Source organism: Gorilla gorilla, chromosome 5 (assembly GCF_029281585.2).
Source record: "Gorilla gorilla gorilla isolate KB3781 chromosome 5, NHGRI_mGorGor1-v2.1_pri, whole genome shotgun sequence".
Taxonomy (NCBI): Eukaryota; Metazoa; Chordata; class Mammalia; order Primates; family Hominidae; genus Gorilla; species Gorilla gorilla.
In genome coordinates, this window is record NC_073229.2 from 82,965,858 (window position 1) to 82,988,079 (window position 22,222).

At 34.1% G+C, this 22,222-nt stretch overlaps 1 protein-coding gene across 5 annotated transcripts in view; it reads right to left on the bottom strand.

The window, feature by feature from the left end:
• Window positions 1-22,222, bottom strand: part of KHDRBS2 (KH RNA binding domain containing, signal transduction associated 2) — a 659,289-nt gene that overhangs the window by 102,588 nt on the left and 534,479 nt on the right. The gene's annotated exons all lie outside the window — the stretch shown is intronic.

Sequence of the window (22,222 nt, forward strand, 5' to 3'; positions counted from 1 at the left end):
TACTGTAAGACTTATTTAGAATTTTCATCAATAATAATGACTACTGAAGAAATTCAAAATAAGTTTTTCTATTTGGGTATACAAGAACAACTGTGCTAACCTTATGGTGGTGTTAACATGTTTGTTACTATCCCACTGGGAATTTTTTCTTCTCCTTTTAATAATCATAATAAAGATAGAAACTATAAACTACAGGATCCTTAAATTGTAGTCAACTTTCAGTAAAAATTATGGAGTCATTACTGATTAAATAAATAAATAAAAGAAAAAAAGAGGGAAGAAAAAAGGAAAGAAGGAGTGAAATAAAGACTTTGTGGCCGGGCCTGGCAGCTCATGCCTGTAATCCCAGCACTTTGTGTGGCCAAGGTGGGCAGATCAGCTGAGGTCAGGAGTTCGAGACCAGCCTGGCCAACGTGGCGAAACCCCATCTCTACTAAAAACTACAAAAAAATTTAGCCAGGCATGGTGGTGTGCACCTGTAATCCCAGCTGCTCAAGAGGCTGAGGCAGGGGGAATCACTTGAACCTGGGAGGCAGAGGTTGCAATGAGCTGAGATTGTGCCATTGCACTCCAGCCTGGGCAACAAGCATGAAACTCCATCTCAAAAAAGAAAAAAAGAAAGACTTTGTGTACATTATATGATTTTTAAATCTCATAAGTAAAATAATTATGTGTGATGAGACTTATTACTCAAGTAAATTACACTAACAAAGCTAACGCAGATTTGTCATAGCAGCATGTTCAAACAAGCTAGTAATTATACACTCCAGTTATCAATCACTCTGAATGATTTAGTTTTGTTTCTGTTTGTGGTCATTAATTTTAAACACTAGCCATCCATCTCGATTATTCCCTACTTCTGGAAAAACCTTCAGGTTTTCTGTGCCTGGCGCTGGCACATCTCTTTCCCTGGAATACACTTCCACCCTACCCTAGCACTTCATAAATTCTTTTCAGTCTGGAGGCTTACAAATCTCTCTTTATCTTGTTCAGGAGTTTCAGTAGAAAATACCTACATGTGAAATCTTTGACATTAGTCTTGACTAACACTTTTAAGCCCATTTAATAAAAAGACTAATATATTTATCAACTTAAGAAACTTCTAAAAATTTTATTTCCTTATTTCTTCATTTTCATGTGGTCTTACCATCATATAATGCTATTATTTACATACGAAGCTTTCTGAATCTAACTTCCATCTCTTGTCATTTTTCATTATATTTTTGCTCTGCAGTATGAAATAGTTTCTTTATTTGTTCCTGGAATACCCTAATTAGTTGCTATTGAGTTAAATTTTGTTCAATGTTCTAAAGTTAATTTTAGTATTTATAAAACAATTACATGCAGATTATTTAGAAATAATACAAACAAGCTTATGTCCCCAAAATAGTAGTTCCTTGTCTTGTTCTCCTTTAACCTTCAGCTCTCTTTCAGTATTTTCATCTATTATTTTAGTATTTATTTTTGTGTTATTAAGTAATATAGCTAAGTTATTGTTGTTGGATTTATAAATTTTGTCATTTTCTATTGGCTGTCCATTCAGGTTGTTAAATTTAGTTCTATTATTTCCCTTACTTATCTTCCCAATATAGTTTCATCATAATTTTTCATTAGTCAATATTAATATTATTGAGTGAGAATACATAATTGTATCCTCTTATGACATAAATCATTTAATATAATTCTGTTTTTATTCTCATACACCTTTTCCTTTCTTCCGACGTTAATAATTGTTCATTCATCTTATTATTTTCTTGGTTTTCCAAATATTTAGAAATGTCTTCATCAATTGTCCAAATGGTCATATTAAACTAGCAGTAATATTTCTAAGATTCAAAGACATCAGCTCATCCATAATGTTTTTATGTGTAACATGGAGACTATCACCTGAAGAACTGTGTCATTGTGCTCTGGTCCACATTGATGAATTTCTAGGCCTGAAGGCCAAGGTGTTTTCCTAAGGCCTCTTTCACCATTGTTGGTAGTGAATTTCCTTTGGCCAGATTCCATCTTTTCCTTGCTTTAATTTCTTGCTGAAACATCTCTTTCAATAACCTCTATTAAGAGATATTTTGGAGAAAAATATTTTGATTCTTTCTTGCTTAGCTTTACACTGCCCCCCTACTCACTGTAGCTTTTATTTTCATTTTTTTGGTGATAAATTTAAATTATACAAAAGTTGGAACAAGATGTTACTGGAAACTCATCTACCCTTCACCTAGATTCAACAATTATTGACATTTTGTCTCATTTGTGTTATCTTATATATACATTTTTTAAGAAACCATTTGCAAATTAGTTCCAGAAACATGATATTTTATCCCTAAATACTTCAGCTTCTATCTCCTGAGTGTAGGGACATTCTTCTACATAAATGTATTATTATTACTCCTTAAAAATCACAATAAATTCACATTACTGTAAAGTCCCCAGTTAAATTTCTACAATTGTCCCAAGCATTTATGAATTTTGTAGCTATTTTAATCTTGCATAGCTATTTTTTAAAAATCAGAACCCAATAAAGAATTTTGAATTGCATTTGATGATTATATCTGTTTAGTGTTTTTAGAGCTAGCATAGTTCCCCAACCTTTTATTGCTTCCCAAAATATTAACTTTTTTGAGTGGTCCAAACCAACTGTTTTGTACACCATCCCACATTCTGCATTTGTCTGATTATTCTCATAATTACATTCAGATTTAATATTTTTGAAAGAATGTTACATATGTGATATTGTATTGTACATGTATGTTACTGGAAATTTTTAAATTGTCTCATACTTAATTGGTTGGGTAGAGAAGTCTAGGCTGAAAAAATGACTTTTAATCAGAATTTTGAGAGCTTTGGTACAATATTTTTACTATTCCATGTTAAAGTTGAGAATTCCTATTACTTACATGTGACCTAGATTTGTTTTGTCTCTTTTTTTATTTCTTCTGGATGCTTTTACAGTTTTTATCTCTGCTGTTCTGAAATTACAGAATGCAATGCCTTTGTGTGTGTGTTTCTTTTCATTCATTGTGTTGGGTGCTCAGTGAGCTCTTTCAATCTAGAGGCTTATATTCTTCAGTTGTGGAAAATGTCTCTCCATTTTTTTTCTTTCTTTCTTTCTTTTTTTTTTTTATAACCCTTACTAGTGAGATTGAGTCTTCTCGGTTGGCACAGTAAATTTACTTTTTTGTCCTATATGATATATCTTATTCTTTTTACTTTACTTCACACACACACACACACACACACACACACACGCTAACAACTGTTAGGATGTGGAGTGGATGTTTTGTGTTCTCAGGTATAGTTTAAGCATCCCATTCTTAGCCCAAGGTCTCATCTCCTTTGTGGTGGGACAAGGGTTAATACCATAATTGGAGCTTTCTGGAGCTGCAAGATTCAGGGCAGTCCAGCACTCTATCTTGAGGATCTGCCTGGTCAGTTATGAGGACATCCACAGGTGCTCCAAGGGGTGCAAACTTCTTTTTAGGAATCGGGCTTTTGGTCCTTCACCAAGATTATAAAAATATGGCTTTACTCACCTTTATTTCTTATGCAGGACTCAAGATCTCTAGCTTCCAACAGGAGGCAAGGCAGTTTTAATTTGTTTGTTTTGTTTCACTTTATTTTTGTGTTTCTGTTTCTGAGCAGGGAGGTACAAGAACCAGGGATGGGAGTAGGTACTTGTCTTCAGGGCTCCAGGGCTCCTGAAATCCCTATGTTTCCCCCATTTCCATCTGTTGAAATGCTACTGATTCCTCAAGGTCATTTTACATAATATCATCTTTAGAAATCTTTTCCTCCTTCTAACAACCATATATTAACCCTTAGTTCCCCGAATTCCAATAGCATGTTTTCTCTCATTGTTCTTAAAATACCTAAACATATACTATATTTCTTTTTCTATAATTTTCTCTCTTTTTAGAATTTAAGTTTCCGAAAAGCAAGGACTATATCATAGTTTATCACCTTTTTGATGTATTGTAGTACTTAGCATAGTTTATCCCATAGAATAGTCATTTAACAAATATATATTGAATTGTCTAATTAGCCAAAGAGACTACTCTTATCCACTGTCTAGATATGGATTAACACAAATTAATCACAGCTAAAAGATAAACGTTTCAAATGATAAATATATAGAGCTATTATCTCTATTTATGAAGAATATCTTTACTATTTGGCCCAGGAAGATTGTTTCATTTTACTCCCTCACTTACTCTTTTATTTCTTTAAATGTTACACAGAAAATCCCCAGAGTAGATGGAAATCTGTCCTGCTAACCTAAACTTTCATAAAGCATATAGTGCAATGTTCCCCACATAGCTGTACTTACTGTAAAAGGGACAGTAAATGGGCATATTTTTCCAATACTTGATATATTTTTAAAACCATCTTTTTATTAAGAAATACGTATACACATAAATATTTGTAAATATATATGTATGTATGTAAACGTATAGTACTACAAAACAGTAAACTATCATTAGACAACCGTCACAAAATGAAAAGCATAACAACGTTTAAGATGTCAACACTGCATCCTAAATGTTAAAAACAGAGTGTAAGTTATTCATTGGTATATCCTTATTGCATAAATCAGATCGTTTTCCTAATGCCAGCACTAAGGAAGTAGTAGGTGGATTTCTGAAGAAGTGAGAAAAAAGCAAGAGTGTTCTAGCAGCTAGGGTAGGGAGAGACAACCGCAGAGCCATAAAAGGCATGGACTCCGGCTTTATTCTGTCTGCATTCAAATCCTGAATTCTAATAAGATTCCCAGATGTGGAAACTCATAAGACGTAGGGAAGAGTAAAGGTAGAACATGGAATGTTTTACATAATACAGTTTTTATTAAGACCAATAAAGTTGTAGAAAAAGAAAACCATAGTTCCAGGAAACCATATTTACGTGGTTTTTTTAAGTAAAAATATGCATTATGCTGATGATGGTCTAAGATAAATCACTAAAATAGACATGCTCCCTAAAAAGCCAGTCAGTATCTGCCTGAGATTTAAGGTGAATATGAATATTGAATTAAGAAATCAAAACATAAAAGATCAAAAATTCTGAAATGATACTTTTTCCGTTTTTGCTTCATTGTTTTTGCTGTTTGAAGACATTACTATCTTATCATGTCCTGGCTTATTAGTATATTTCTACTAAAAAATACTACTTTATTACTTAAGTTATCAGAGTCCCAACGCAGAATTTCCTCAAGTACAAAGAGCACATCCGATGTGTCCAGTAAAAGAAAACCTTCTAAATAAATTAACAATTTTAACTTTACTTTCTTCTAGCTGTAGACAGATGATTTGATATCCCCCACAAAAAAGAAAATACTCAAGGAAATATGATTCATTCCTCCCTGGAACATGGTCATGAAAAATATCTCTTCTAAGATGTCTTTCTATCTGTGAAGTTATAAATTCTTTAGTTTTCTATTCTTTGAGTCAAATGAGACAAGTCCTTATAGGATCCTTGTGAAACACAATCTTGGCTTCTTTCTGAGTCTTTGCTAAGTCCTCTACAATATACTTAAGGCACAATGTGAAGTGTGGGTCTAAAATGAAGGCCTGAGCTCTAATGAAAGAAGGCAATTTCTTTGTAGCTTGCTATGAATTATAGACCACTTCACGCATTTGGGTATTGGGCAAAGCAACATACAGGACAAATACATGTGTGTTACCATAAACATATAAATGAGCCCTTTTCAAATCTACCCTGGAAAATGCATTTTTTGTCTTTAATATGCCTACTAATTTCTCAAATTAATGAGGTCATTGACTTAAACGCTTATTATTGAACTATGATTTCTATTCCAATTTTAGGTTGTCAAATCTAACTAATACTGGCTCTGCATATGAGCTTAAAATAATAGTAATTCATCAGATGTTATATTAACCACTGAATTACCTATTATCCAGGCATTAAACACAAGAGAAGATTCAGACATAAGTCCTATCTTTAAGAAGTTCTTATCCAGTGTAGTTCTGGTAAATGCTTAATAATTGCCTCTCCAAAAAATTGTATGCACGTGTTTCTATGCACATATACATACAAATTCATTAAACCTTTTACTGACATAAAGCATATGATTTATAACTAAAATATAGAATTTATTATACATTATATAAACATATAACTTCAGTGTGACTTGCAAAATTTTTTGCAAAATCCACTATAACTTTTTATAATTGCATTGCCACAATAGAATCCCAATAAATCACAGCACAGATAAATGCTTGTTTATTATCTGATTCAGCAATGATGTCAATGTTATTGATAAACATGTATGGCTCTGACATGACTGTTATTTGACATTTTTATTTATGTTGACCAGTAAAATGAAAGTGAAATCTCAAATATGTATGTCAGAATTTTACTTGTTTCTTAATGATAGGAGCAACTTTGCTCTGAATTAGACAATGGTTTTGACATACTGGAAGAATATTTCCTCAATTTCGTGTTCCATTTACAATGTAAAGGTTATAGGAATAATACACTTTTAAATAAATAAAATGCTCTGAATTAGACAATGGTTTTGATATGCTGGAAGAATATTTCCTCAATTTTGTGTTCCATTTACAATGTTAAGGCTATAGGTATAACTAACTTTTAAATAAAATCTGCATTATTAACATTTTCTCCATAGCTTTCTTACATTTAGATAAGGAATAAAACAAAACGTCAAGTCCTGGATTTTAGCATTTGCCAATATCTGTAGTGTAAAAGCTCTTATTACAGCTGATTTTAAGCTATCACCACATTAGCATTGAAAACAGACTTGGGAAGAGGTGAACATTAGCACACCATTATATGTTATTTCCACCAAACAAATACACTAGACATAAATAACCAAAAGAGCACAGATTCTAACATAATACATACTGATGAGTCTGTAAATGTTTATCTTCAATATAATCTATTTCATTTAAAGTTGTGTAATTCAATTTTTAATAATGACTGTGTTTAACAATCAATTTACAAAATTCCTAAAAATTTTACAAATCTTGTGAGCCAGTATGAGTCACCTCTGCTCTTGGTTACTAGAAGATATCAACAAATGTATATGCAATTGAGATACCAAAGAAAGCACTCCAAGAGTATGTAACAGGTGCTATGGAAGCACACTGGAGGAATGGCTAAATAGGTCTGAGGATTTCAAGGAGAATTTCCCCGAAAAGTTGTTGTTTGAGATTGGTATTTCAGGATAAATAAATGTTTTTCAGATGGATAAGCAGGTAAAATGAGAGCATTCCTTTTCCAGGTGCACCAAGTGTGAATGCATGGCATTATGAAACTAAATTGTGTTTTGTGAGCTGCTAGTAGCTAGATCTAACTAAAGCACAAAATGTCTATGAAACAGTAGGGAGTTGGACCAAGGAGCAGAAAGGGTCAGGTCTGAATTGTTTTCTGTAACATGGTAAAGGGTTTATCTATATCTAGTAGGCAAAGAAGCCATTGAAGGGTTCCAGGTGGTAGAATGACAAATTTAGATCAACATTTTATATGTTTTGACTCAAAAATAAAAATTACCAGGGCTTTGTAGAGTAGGCTCCATTTTCCCACTATTTTCTTGAACATGTTATCATAGTTACTGTAAAGTCCCTGAATGATAACTCTAACATCTGAATTACCCATGACTATTTTTTTCCTCTTAGTTTTTATTGTTATTGTTTTTAACATGTCTTATGGGTTTTCATTGAACTATTGATATAGTGTAAGGAAATTTGTGAAAGCGTTGGCTGATGGTATTTTCTTCCAAAAAGCATTAAGTGTTTTCTTGTCAGGTCATTAGGATAGCAACAGGTAACCATGATACGATTAAGAGTTGGTTTCAGGCACCCGGATATATGAGTTTGAAGCTTAGACAGTTTGAGCTAGAGATATGGCTCTAGTAGTCATCAACATATGCATGGCAACCATAATAACCACCATTGTCCACTGAGAAGACAAACTTAATTTACAGAAAGCTCTACGTGAACACAATGTTCCAAGCACTACTTCCCCTCTAGGAAATGAGGGCACAAGGTCAGCTGTAATAAATATATTTTGTACAGAAAGACCCCATTTAAAAAAAATCAGCCTTGAATTTACCCAAAATATATTATTTCTTGAAAGGCCTTATTAAATCCCCATGCCAATGTTTTTTGTTTTTGTTTAACAGAGACCTGTGAAAATTTCTGGCTCTACTCTTACATGCATTACTACCCCATAGACACAGAATCAAAAAGTTCTAAAAAGAAAAAAAAAATGGAATGGTAAACAGAATATGTTAAATTACCTCTAGATAGAGCTTTTCTAATCAGTACTAGTTTATGGAGCCTAAGATATTTGAAGATTGCTTGCAACTCAGAAAAGGGAATCATCACATAAAAATAGTTTAGAAACATCTCACCACATATTTTGGGAAATAAATATGTTTTGAAACTATTTGATTACATCACTGACAGTTCAGATAATTTTAAAAAATAATTTCAACTTTTATTCTAGATTAAGGGGGTACATGTTGACGTTTGTTACATGAGTATACTGCATTTTGCTGCGGTTTGGGGTATAAACAGTCCTATCACCCAGGTAGTGAGTATAGGACTCAATAGGTAGTTTTTCTTTACCTATTTAAAAAGTCAAGTAGGACCACAGGAAATTGCCATTTTTGTAAGTCAAAAATTGTCAGATGTTGGCAATTTCCTAAGTTCAACCTAACATTAATATTAGAAACTGTGAAATTGACATGTTTTTGTCAACTAAAGAGAACAGAAGTGTCTTGTGATACCAGTAAGTTATTGCAGCTTCTAGAAGAAAATCATTTAGAAATTTAAATGATATGAAATGTCATTCTGACTCTGTTATATACCCACATTTTCTGTGAAGACTTTAAAAATTAACAAGTCTTTGTGACAGATTTAGCATCTGTTCATTATTTTCATTTGGATTTTATTTTCTATAAAAGGTCAGCAGGTATTACAATAAAATACATAAATTAAGGGAAATAATGTGGAATATTCTTATGCAATTGAGAGAAAAATAAAGTGAAGAGAGCAATAATAATCAAGAACCATAAAATATTCTATAATTAAGTAATTTAATTATGAGGGTCAAGATAGTAAATTGTCACCAAAAACTAAAATGCTAGGCACAAAAGCGATTTGCAAATGCTGCCCTTTAATATTATTGAATATAATTAACAGGTCAGATAGGAACTTAACATTTAACTTACTTTATGAAGTGTGGTTAATTCTTAAAAACGTGTCCCTGTCTTAGCTTATTTAAACCATAAGATGCATAGAATGTCTACTTCATATATGATCTCTTGTTACTACAAAAGCACTTCATGGTAATAATCAAAAATTTAAAACATAAAATATTACTAAAACAAAAACTAACTGTACAATGCCAATATTTTGATAGTTACAATTTCTTTAGGATATAAATTATTAATGCTTGTGTATTCTCTTGACTATAGGTTACTTATAATTTTCCACATATTTTTTCTTTAAAATGTTACATTTTATCTGTGGTATTGTTACATTCTCTCTCTGATATTGAATAGATGAATTTCTGATAAAATAAGAAATATTTTAATAGTCTCTCCCATCTCCTTTTTCCCACTGAAAGCATGACTAGATTGCTGGCTTGGGATAATATGGCAATGGTTACTCCCCACTATGCAGCTTTTGTTACTGATGCAACATGGGAAGTCATTATGTATTCAAAACCATATGAGATCATAAAGGTACACATCCTCAGTGAGGTCATTAAACCTAACAGTTTAGCTCTGCAATTAGGCAATATACTTAAATCTTTGGAGTTTTCTATAGAAATCAGTAAATCAGTCTCTAATAAAAGGAAGCTATTCTGTACCTTCCTTTCCTATGTAGATTGTAGCTGCTAAACAATTTTCCCTTATATATGTACACTCAATATAAAGGCTGGAACTGCATATTTCTGAAATCTAGATTCTCTGGAAATTAAAAGCTCTCAAGGAACTATAAGACATTCTCTGCCAGCCATGCATATGCAACACAGTATTCTACATTAACAAATTAATCTCTGGGGAGGCTAATGCTAACTTTTCAATCAGCCCAGTAAAATCAAATAACAAACCTCAAGAGACATACGTGGAAGTTGTATATATTTAAAAATAAAATTAATAATATACAATTCAAGTGAACACCATTCATAAACATATATAACAAGCATGCATTGGGAGACCAGTAAAAGCCAGTATGTGACACACTTACATACACAGTTACTTTGTTAAAAACCAAAATCAAGCCTATATGGCATGTTCTGTATCTTTACACTTACTTAACAGATTAGGAAAATGAGAAATAATTTCAGGAGACCACAGCCCACGAGGAAGTGTCTTGGCTACAGTGTAAACTCAGTTATCTGGCACTGTCTAGTATTTACTCTCTAGTTGCTTTACTAAAGGCCTAATATCATTAATGGCAAAATACAATTCTCATGACTTTTTAAATAATTTCGTTAAGTTTACAATAGTAACACAAACACAATTTGGGATTTTACCTGTTAAAACATGTACTGAAGAAAAATGAAAAAAATTGGGGTTAATAATTTTGTATTATATTTGTAAAAATCAGTGTTTTATCCTTATTTTATTTTTTTAATTTTATTATTATTCTACTTTAAGTTTTAGGGTACATGTGCACAACGTGCAGGTTTGTTACATATGTATACATGTGCCATGTTGGTGTGCTGCACCCATTAACTCTTCATTTAGCATTAAGTATATCTCTCAATGCTATCCCTCCCCCTCCCCCCACCCCACAACAGTCCCTGGTGTGTGATGTTCCCCTTCCTGTGTCCATGTGTTCTCATTGTTCAATTCCCACCTATGAGTGAGAACATGCAGTGTTTGGTTTTTTGTCCTTGCGATAGTTTGCTGAGAATGATGGTTTCCAGTTTCATCCATGTCCCTACAAAGGACATGAACTCACCATTTTTTATGGCTGCATAGTATTCCATGGTGTATATGTGCCACATTTTCTTCATCCAGTCTATTGTTGTTGGACATTTAGGTTGGATCCAAGTCTTTGCTATTGTGAATAGTGCCACTATAAGCAGTTTTATGAGAATATAAAATGTAAAGAACTATGCATATCTGAGATTTTAATATACCTTAAGTTAATAAGCTAGTCTATTATTGTGTCATGGATGCTGGCAGAAGACATAACTCTTGGGTCAAAAACAAGGACTTTATTACACACCATAAATTAAAAGCCAGGCCTTCATATTGGCTTGCCCTACATCCCACAGGGCAATGCAAGTGGGTCCAGGTTAGATGCCTGTACACTAAGTGGGTTATATTGCAGGGTAGGAACAGTGAGCTCATGGAATGTAAAGTAAGTGGAAGCAAACCTGTACTCTTACTTTGGGGATAGATGCTATCCATTCTTTATGTTACTAGCTGCAAGCGCAGTCCTGATAAATCATCCAAGTAAAGAGTAATTAGGGCCTTGTATTCTTGGCATAACCAGCCAGAAAGCACAAGGATGCTCAGGATCCATAGCAAATTGTGTCTCCTACCAAGAGATGAGCAAAACACATGAAAACTGGGAGTCCTTCAAAAGTGATTTGCTGTATTGAGGAGGGAAGGGCAGATGGTTATACTGTTTCCTTGTTTATTTGATATCTCCAGCAAATGACAATATGTGCCTTTACTTTTGTCTCTTCAGCTTTATCCTTTTTATCCTTTATCCTTTTTATTCTGGATTCCTTTGTCTTCTAGAGTTCTATATAACATTTTACCCAAGGGGAGTACAAGCCAGTAATCTTTTCTTATTAGGAGAAACAAACCTTGTCAATTGTCAAATATTGTGAGATACTGTCTCCTAACAAACATGGCTATTTTAGTAAGACTACCCAGTTCCTACAGAATATTAACATTTACTACCGAAACTTTCAAATCTGTTTTCCTTTTTTTGGGAAGAATGACTGAACATTAATTTCAATAGTTTTACAAGTTTCAAAGCTCATCTAACTACTTTTGGTGATGAACACTATTTAATGTGATTTAGGTTTCCAAGTAGGTGACTCTTAATTATGAACAGCTGCATTTCCTGTTTAAAAAGGAAGCAATATAGTAAACAAAAGTACATCTTAAACTCTGGATTAAAAAATAATACAACTTGGCGCTTGGTGGGGACAAAAGAAAATTTGGCTATTTAGAGACTGCTTCTAGGCTATAATTAAGAGGAGATATCCTGAAACATTTTAGTAATTTTTCTCTAGTATGATAAGAAAGGATGTTAACTTTGTATTTTTTGAAAATATTCAGTTGTCAGTAGGTTTCCTTCTACTCCCATTTTTTAAAATGCTTTTTAACACCTTAGAAATCAGGTAGCAATCTGTTCAACCCAGTTAATGAACAGAACTATGACTAATGAAACTGGAGTTTAGAGTAATGAAGTGCTAGTTTGCTAATGGATCTATTTTAAATGTGTTAATGCTTTATGTACTTTGTAGGCATCCTTGCTGCTTCAGGATAGAACCCAAAGCAAATGCTGTAAAGTCAGTGGCATAAGTCTCTAACGCCTTCTAATACACTCACCAGAAAGAGACAGATAAAATTGTTAATGCTGTCATGACTAAGAACAAGATCAAGTTTTAGAAGCCAACTTGTGTTTTTCACTTCTAAGTACCAAAAGGTTAAAGATGAATAAAAGGGCATAGATATATCTTACTATATTTCTAATCATAGAAATCCAGCGGACTGGCCACACAAGAGGAGAGTTGTTGTTTCTAAAAGGGTCTTTTTCACGGCCAATTATTTATATAGTGCCTTGACGTTGCTGCTGTGTGTAAAATAAAATAAAATAAAATATTTTATTTTATTTTATTTTATTTTATTTGCTCACACCTTTAAGTGGGGTTAAAAATACTTGATATTTGTGTTCTCCTTAACTATATTGTCCTTAAGAATAAAGAGTGCGTGTCTTACATTTCTTTAGAACTTGCCCCATTTCTGTTGTCCCACTAGTCACTGAGACTTAGTACTTAACGTTTTTTTCCCAAAAAGATTCTATTTTATTTTATTTTATTTTATTTTAGTTTAGTTTAGTTTTATTTCACTTTAAGTTCCGGGATACATGTGCAGTATGTGAAGGTTTGTTACATTGGTATACATGTGCCATGGTGGTTTCCTGTTCCAATCAACCAGAAAGAGACAGATAAAATTGTTAATGCTGTCATGACTAAGAACAGGATCAAGTTTCAGAAGAGAAGTTTAGAAGACGTCATCTAAGGTTTAAGCCTCCCATGCATGCATTAAGTATTTGTCCTAATGCTCTCCCTCCCCTTGCCCCCCATTCCCGACAGGCCACCGTGTGTGATGTTTCCCTCCCTGTGTCCATGTGGTCTCACTGTTCAACTCCCACTAATGAGTGAGAACATGCTGTGTTTGGTTTTCTGTTCCTATGTTAGTTTGCTGAAGATGATGGTTTCCAGCTTCATCCATGTCCCTGCAAAGGACATGAACTCATTCTTTTTTATGGCTGCATAGTATTCTATGGTGTATACGTGTCACATTTTCTTTATCCAGTCTTTCATTGATGGGCATTTGAGTTGTTCCATGATTTTGCTATTGTAAATAGTGCTTCAATAAACATACATGGGTATGTGTCTCTATAGAAGAATTTATATTCCTTTGGGTATATACCCAGTAACGGGATTGCTGGGTCAAATAGTATTTCTCAATGGTATTTCTCAAATGATATTACTCAAGATGGATTAAATACTTAAATGTAAAACCCCAAACCATAAAAACCCTAGAAGAAAACCTAGGCCATGCCATTCAGGACATAGGCATGGGTAAAGACTTCATGACTAAAACACCAAAAGCAATGGCAACAAAATCCAAAACAGACAAATGGGATCCAGTTAAACTAAAGAGCTTCTGCACAGCAAAAGAAACTACCATCAGAGTGAACAGGCAACCTACAGAATGGGAGAAAATTTTTGCAATCTACCCATCTGACAAAAGTTTAATATCCAGAATCTACAAGGAACTTAAACAAATGTAAAAGAAAAAAAAAAGAAAAAAAAACCCATCTAAAAGTGGACGAAGGATATGAACAGACATTTTTAAGAAGAAGACATTTATGTGGCCAACAAACATATGAAAAAAAAGCTCATCATTTCTTTGTGTTTTATATTGCTATTTTAGGACATGAGAAACCAAAGCTTAAAATGTTGTTGGCATCATCATAGCTGATCTGATTCAAATTATCTAATTCAACTGGTGTTAGACAGAGAATGAATCAGGAAAACAAAAACAAAAACAGCATAAGAAATCAACATCCCATAATGATTCCTGCCAAACTTCTTGGTGTTATGTTGGTTGTTCAAAAGGAATTTTGTAGCTTTTAAACAAGAGCATGATGACATGATGCACCTATTTAATATTTTTAAGTTTTTGCCCCCAAAATACTTCAGTTCTGATCTTTAGTAATATTTTTTCAATTAGAAAGAATTTAAGAACCAATCACTTACATTGATAAATGTAAAGCAATTTTTACACATTATTTCACACAATTATCACTTTCTAGTAAATTATGCATGACAAATGCATATCAAAATGAAGTAATTAATTTTCTATAAGCCAGTTAAGTAATCTTCATTTCCATGGTGGCTATTTTTCTATCATATGGTACCAAATGTTACAAAAATTCCTTTGTTATCCTGAAAGGAAGGCATTTTTAATTGTTTTGGTATTCTTATCATTAGAAATATATTAACAATTCCCTTGTAGTCATCTTTAACCTCTGGTATATAAGAGTAAAAAGCATGAGTTACCTTCTAAAATTTAATCCTGTTCTTAGTCATGACAGAATTACCAATTTTATTTTCCCAGAATGTTGTTTTCTATTTAGCAGTGCTGGTTAACAGATAAAATGTAAATGTTCAGGTTGTTATTAATAAAAAAGTATTTTGATATTATTTGAATAGGGAGGGGCCTCACTGCTAACTTAGGTTTAGTTCTGATCCTTAATATTCTTTTTTGAGACAGAGTCTCACACTGTTGCCTGAGCTGCAGTGCAGTGGCATGATCTCAGCTCACTGCAACCTCTGCCTCTCGGGTTCAAGCGATTCTCCTGCTCAGTCTCCCAAGTAGCTGCGATTACAGGCACCTGCCACCATGCCCAGCTAATTATTTGTATTTTTAGTAGAGACGGGGTTTCACTATGTTGGAAAGGCTGGCCTCAAACTCCTGACCTCATGATCCACCTGCCTTGGCCTCACGGAGTGCTAGGATTACAGGCGTGAGCCACCACACCCAGACTTAATATTCAAGTTTTTAAATTACTCTCTCCTACTCTGGTAAGGGTATTTATTTACTTATTCATGTATTTATTTATTTTTGATACCTCAGATTTTGCTTAGGGCTGATGACTTAGGGCTACCCTGGATACCAGCAGTCCTGGAAGCCCACCATGTGAGCAGGAAGAGGCCCTCTATCAATATTGCAAACTCACCAGGTCTATATTAAGTTTCACATAAGATGTCTTTGAATAATTGCATCTGAAAAGGTTTCAAATATGTTGGTATACAACATTCTGCTGTATTAATAAACGTTTTTATATATTCTATTGTAACTACCAAATGTAAGTTATATGGGCTAAACATATCAGTTTGCCATACAGAGACCAAAATTTTCATCAAAGGACAATTCAAATTGCTGTATTATTCTATTAACTATTTATTTTCTGGGTAGTGATTCATTTCTTTCCAAATTTCGCATTGTGTTTGTTTATAATGTTAAAACTCCTGTTATGTATCACACTTGGAGACTTCATATATGCTAGTATAGTGCTGTCCAATAGCTCTTTCTGTGCTAATGGAAATTCTCTATGCCCTGTGCTATCCAATATGATATTCACTAGTCAGTGTGGTTAATGGGCACTTAAATGTAGCTAGTGTGACCAAGGAACTGAATTTTAAATTTTATTTAATTTTAATTTATTTAATTTTCAATATTTCTTTTTCTTTTCTTTCTTTTTTTTTTTTTTTTTTTTTTGAGACGGAGTCTCACTCTGTCGCCCAGGCTGGAGTGCAGTGGCACAATCTCGGCTCACTGCAAAATCCGCCTCCCAGGTTCACACCATTGTCCTGCCTCAGCCTCCCGAGTAGCTGGGACTACAGGCGCCCGCCACCATGCCCGGCTAATTTTTTTTGTATTTTTAGTAGAGATGGGGTTCCGCCGTGTTAGCCAGGATGATCTCGATCTCCTGACCTTGTGATCCACACGCCTCGGCCTCCTAAAGTGCTGGGATTACAGGCGTGAGCCACCGCGCCCCGCCTTTCAATTTAAGTAGGTACAGGTGGCTACATGTGGCTACTGGTAACCATATTGGACATAGAATAACTAGTAAATAGCTGTCTATGAAAATAGCTGATCAGAAATTTTTAAAATATGTTTTCTTCTTTAGTTCAAACTTTACTGTAGAAGCATAAAAAGCCAAAGCACTTAGATTTATAAATGATGTCAGTTTGAGAGCAAAATTATACTTTTTGAATCTGCTCTTCATTTCTCATTCATCTTTTCCTGTCCTGTTGTTTAAATTATCCTTGATTTTCTCTTTTGTGATTTTAAATGATTCAGTTTTTCAATAAATGAGATGAACTAGTAGCTTGGATGACATTTTCTATATGATTCACTTCTTTGGTAACACTGAAAAATAAAACGAAGAAAACATTAATGACATCATAATCTCTGAGAGTTCTGGGGAACGTTTCAATATGCAGACACCGAACAATATCTAAGAGCAATCAGCGTGGGGACATGAAAAATACTTCTTGACTCTGCACATATCCTTCTTATAAACATTTTAAAGAATTAACAAAACGGAAAAATCAGATCCATATGTCCACGTCTTTGATGATTAAAAGACTGTTATTTTAGAGAAGAATCTTGTGTTGTCAGTTAGTCTATATTTGTTATTGTTTTCTTATAAACTAGTAGAATGACCTCTAAATTTTATGCTTAAGGAGGGTTTCAGCACTCATAAAAATAATAATGAGGAGTTATTTTTAAGAATATAAAGGATCACTGTGTGAAAAAGAGTAAAAGATATCAGATATATCTTACATGTTATCTAATTTTTAAAAGCCACAACACCAACAAGATAACATTCTTAACATAAGGAATATCTTAAATATAGAAAGAAGAAAACAGAGATTGACAAAAGCATCAAAAGAGACAAAAGGTCATTCTTTTAAAAGTCTCTGATATACTTAAATCTGAGGAAGGCTCATGAATACAGGCTTCCTTTAACTCCAGTGAAAAATGGAAATTGACATGAAATGAGCAGAATAATTGTGATCGTGCTTATACAAAGACTGGTAAAGTGGGAAACAAGAGGAATAAGCCAGGCCAGCCTATGGGGTTCAGGCTGTTTCTAACTGGATTTCTGTTCAATCTTGATTAAGACTTTTAGCTATGCAGCTTGTAGTGGGTTTCATCTTTCTGAAATTCTGCTGTTCTTATATTTACTGCATTATGTCTGGATTCTTACGTACCAGCACCATCAGTTTCGCCTGTTCAATCTGCTAACCCACCAATGGTGCTTGGCTCACTACTTCTACCACATTTCTTGGGAAAGTAACCAACCAAGTGCCTTTAGACAAAACCGTCTTCTGATTCTAGGTCTCTATATCTTGTTTTCAACTTTCTTTATTTCCCTTTTTCACATTTTGCTTATTTACCAGGGAGTAACTGCCTTTCTTCTTCTCATTTATGACCAGAGAAAAAAGTAAAAAAAAAAAACATCTAGGAGGCAATACATCATCACGGGAGTAGTCAAATTTGACAAACGTTACAGTTCCTTCCAACATGGAATTTCTATGTTTCTAGTTTTATTTTGAGTAGCCTGCATAGAAAGTGTTAATATATCTCTATTAAGAATAAGGTAAATGATGACAAAAATTATCACGATTGCTATTATTATCATATACGACTAAAAATACAAATATATAATTTTATATTACTTTATGTCATAATATAGTAAAAGAACTTTGATTGATATATTTTAAGACCTGTACTAAATACTTGCATAAATTATTCCATTTATTGTTAAGAAGCTGCTACTTATACCCATTTTATAACTGAGGATAACCTTGTATGATTTCTAAAGTAAAATTGTGACAGTCTAAAGGAACAGTGGCTCAATTTCTGATGTTCTTGACTATACCCTACATTTTCCATCATACTTTTTCAAAATTTATACACAGTTTTCTAACTGCTGCAATTACTAATGGCTTCTAAATATTGATTCCTACATAAGGGATAATATCTTCACATTTGTAATCATCTGAGTTCCAGGGGCTACTGATAATCTGCTAATCTGGCAAAGGGGTTCATCCGTGGCAGAAACAGTAAGAATTGTGTATGAGATAAACTTCCTCAGGGGTCACACACAGAACAATGTGCCCTATTGCAGGAGTGCACTTTACAATGTAAAACATAAGAAGAATGTGCAGAGAAAAGGGGACAAGGCCATCTGCTACATGACACAAGTCTGAACTGTCCATGCTGCAATTCATCCTGAGTCCTTCACATTTCCACTTAAAAAAATAACACCTAAATGTTGTGTAGTGCTGTATTTTGTCTGGAAAAGTAGGAAGGAGCTGCTATTTTAATTTTAGGGATTAACCAAATTGGCACAGTCTGATTGAAGGAATGGCCTGTTAGTAGAAAGAAGCTAGAGAAAGTATTAATTTCCTAGAGCTGCCATCAGAAAATACCATAAACTGGGTGTTTTAAACAACATTCATTCATTTTCTCACAGTTCTAGAGGTTACAAGTCCAAGATGAAGGTGTCAAAGGTGTCACACACCTTGTTTGATTTCTTCTGAGACCTCTCTCCTCAGCTTGCAAATGGCTGCCTTCTCATTGTGTCATCACTTGCTCTTTCCTCTGTGTACACACTTCTCTGTGTGTGTGTGTGTGTCATAATCTCCTCTTCTTAGAAGGACACAAATCATATTCAATTAGGGTCCTGCCTAATGACCCCATTTTATATTAATCATCTCTTTAAAGGCCCTGTCTCGAAAACAGTAACATTCTGAGGTACCAGGTATTAAAGCCTCAACATATGAATTTGTGGGAGGAAGACACAATTCCACCCATAAGGAAGTGAGGCATCGTAAATCACAGGAAGGGGTGGAAAGGCACTGAGAATCATAGGCCTGGAGGTGGGGTTTGGGCCAAGTCTAGTCAGATTTCCATGAGTAAGTCCTATGCAACATTTAGATGACATCTGGACTGTTCTGCAAGATAAGGATGACTTTTTCTATTTCAAAGGTGAGAAGAATAAGGCTCACAGAGTTTAGCAACATGCTCAAGATCTCACAGATTCATAAATAGCAGTCACAGGAATTGACCTAGCTTTATCTGACTCTAAACGCTAGTCTCTTTCCATTAAATCATGTTGCTAAATCTGCTTTTCTCTAAGCTCAAACATACAAAATGATTATAGCTAAAATACAATTAGGTATTCTATTCAATCGTATTATTCTTAAATTTGCATTCCATTAGCTTCTTCTAGTATTTTAATTTTCATTATAGACTTTAACAAGCTAAAAACCTAATTATTTCACTTGACATGTATGTTTTGAGTCCCTGAAATGTGCCAGGCACTATTCTAGTGATTGTGGTATACAAAAAAAAAAAAAAAAGAACAAAAATATCCATGCTCATTGAGGTCATATTCTAGTTGGTGGTTTAAGATGAAGACAGAGAATAAACAAAAAGATTAAACTGAATATATATTATACTATATGGAAATAAATACTATAGAAAAAATGAAGCGCATTATTTGAGGTGAGGGGTCGGTATGTAAGTTGTAATTAATGTAGTCAGAGCAGGCTTTCCTGAGAGGCTGAATACACTGTTTGAATGAGAGGATATGTTCTGGATTAATAGAATAATAATAATTTTAAAAGCAGACTTGCAGAATTCTATGGGAACCCAAGCTCTTAGTTACCTTTCATTGGGTATTTTATTCATAAGCATTTTATTCCTCACTCTATTTGTATCACACAACCAGCTAGAATTACACTGGACATAATAATTCACATAATGGAAGGGAAGGCAGCACTAGGAACACAATAAACTCATCATTCGTGTTGCTCTTTCTTTCTCTCTCCCTCTCATTTTCCTCTCTCTCTCCTCATTCTCCATGTATCATCCCTCTTTGTCTTTCAGCCACCTCCACTCAGCAGAAAACACAGCCATCTCTGTAGCTGCTTTGCAGTCACATTATTCAGTGGCCAACCAATGAGAGAAGAAAGCTTCTTCCTCGATCTCAGTTTTCAAACTGACAAAGGAGGACCCTAATTAGCTTACGTCACAGGACTTGACCGGTGGTGGTACCCCCACCCCCCCAAACCATATGAGCATTTCTCAGATAAAAGAGGGTGATATTCTGGACAGATAAAAGTAACTGTTTAGTAGAATGATCATAAACATCTTTCTTTAAGCAGAGAGAGAATTGCAATTCATAGTCAGCTCTGCTGAGTTAATAAATAGGATCTTTTGTGGATCTTTTGCTCATATGTGTGTAGTGTTCGAATTTTTATTTTCTTCCTTGGGGCTATATGGAAAAGGAAGAAAGCATGAGGATAAGAGGAAAAGTGGGGATATGGCAGCCAATCCTATAACCCTTCAACTCTGCTACCCACATCTACAATTAATGTGTGTTGTAAAGTCGTGTGGTAGACTAATAATGGCATGAATGGTTATGTCCACATCTCCAACCCAGGAATCCCTAAATGTTACCTTATTTGTAAAAGGGTTTTTGCAGGTATAATTCAGAATCTTGAGATGAGGAGATTAACCTGTACTATCCAGGTAGGCTTTAACTACCATCAGAAGTGTCTTATAAGAGGGAAGCAGAGGGAGATAAGACATGTGGAAAAAAGATGGAGATAGAAATTGGAGTGTGATGCAGCCACAGCCAAGAAATGCTGACAGCCACCAGAAGCTGGAAGAAACAAGGAAGGATTCTCCCCCAGATCCTCCAGAGGGAACAAGTTCTCATGACACCTTTATTTTGGACTTCTGGCCTCCGGAACTGCGAGAGAATAGATTTTTGTGGTTTTAAGCCATCAAATGTGTGGTAGTTTGTTACAGCAGCATTAGGTAACTAATACAGATTTGGATGAGTAAAAAATACAGCTGGAGTTCTCGGCAAGCTGAGACGTTAAAAGCTGTCTATGTTAAAACAAAACAATTAAGCTAAGGGGTCTAGTGAGGGACCACAAAAAAATGGAGCAATGACCTGACCCATTATTCATGAGTGGGGCCAGAGAACATTACAGGATTGAGAGCTCACCAATCTTCAGTCGTATGTGTGCTGCAGACTTAACACTCAATAAGTGAGCAAGTGAGCCTACTATTACATCCCCAAAGTTCTGTTGTCTCTAAACTGAGGTACAAGTTTGAGAATCAGGGGTTACAAACCTGGACAACAAATCTGTCACACAGAGACAGGATTTCATGAGTTTATAAAAGTGACTGTCTTTAAGGATATGAACTATGTTTTATGCTTTTTTTTTTTGGTTTCAGTCTTTCCCTTGATTCTCCACCTTACATAGGACTTTGCTCATGGTTTTTTACAAATCTTTATAATTGATTATTGTAAAAAGATTCAGTATAGTGTGTGGAGGCTACTTACTTCCTGTGGACTGGATGTAAATCAAGAGATGGATGCAACAGAAAAAGTGAAAAAAAGATAGGAGTGCATAGAGAAATCAATAACCAAGATGCATACATTTAGGGATATCTTTCTTAAATTATAACTTTGAAGGTTAGTGTAAGGTGCTGCTCTGCTAAAATGAAAATAATAGCAATGATTTGCAGCCTTCAGAGTTAGTGGATAGAACACTTTCAACATCAGGTATTTCCTCCAGCAATTTTCATTGCAATTTTGATGTAAATACCAAATTTATAATAGAATCTAGTATAACATAATATTTATTTGAGCTAAAAGTATATACTTATCTATTTTACATCTAATAAATCAATATTTCAAGGGATTTTGCAAAGGTTACTTTCAGGCAGTTTCTTCTCTGAACAGTTTGACATGTATTGGTTTATGTTATCCTCCATGCAGGATATTATTTTTGAGTTCAAGAATGTGTGAAAATAGAGCATCTTTAGGGATTACCTATAAAGTATTTTTAAAAGAATTATTAAATAGAATAT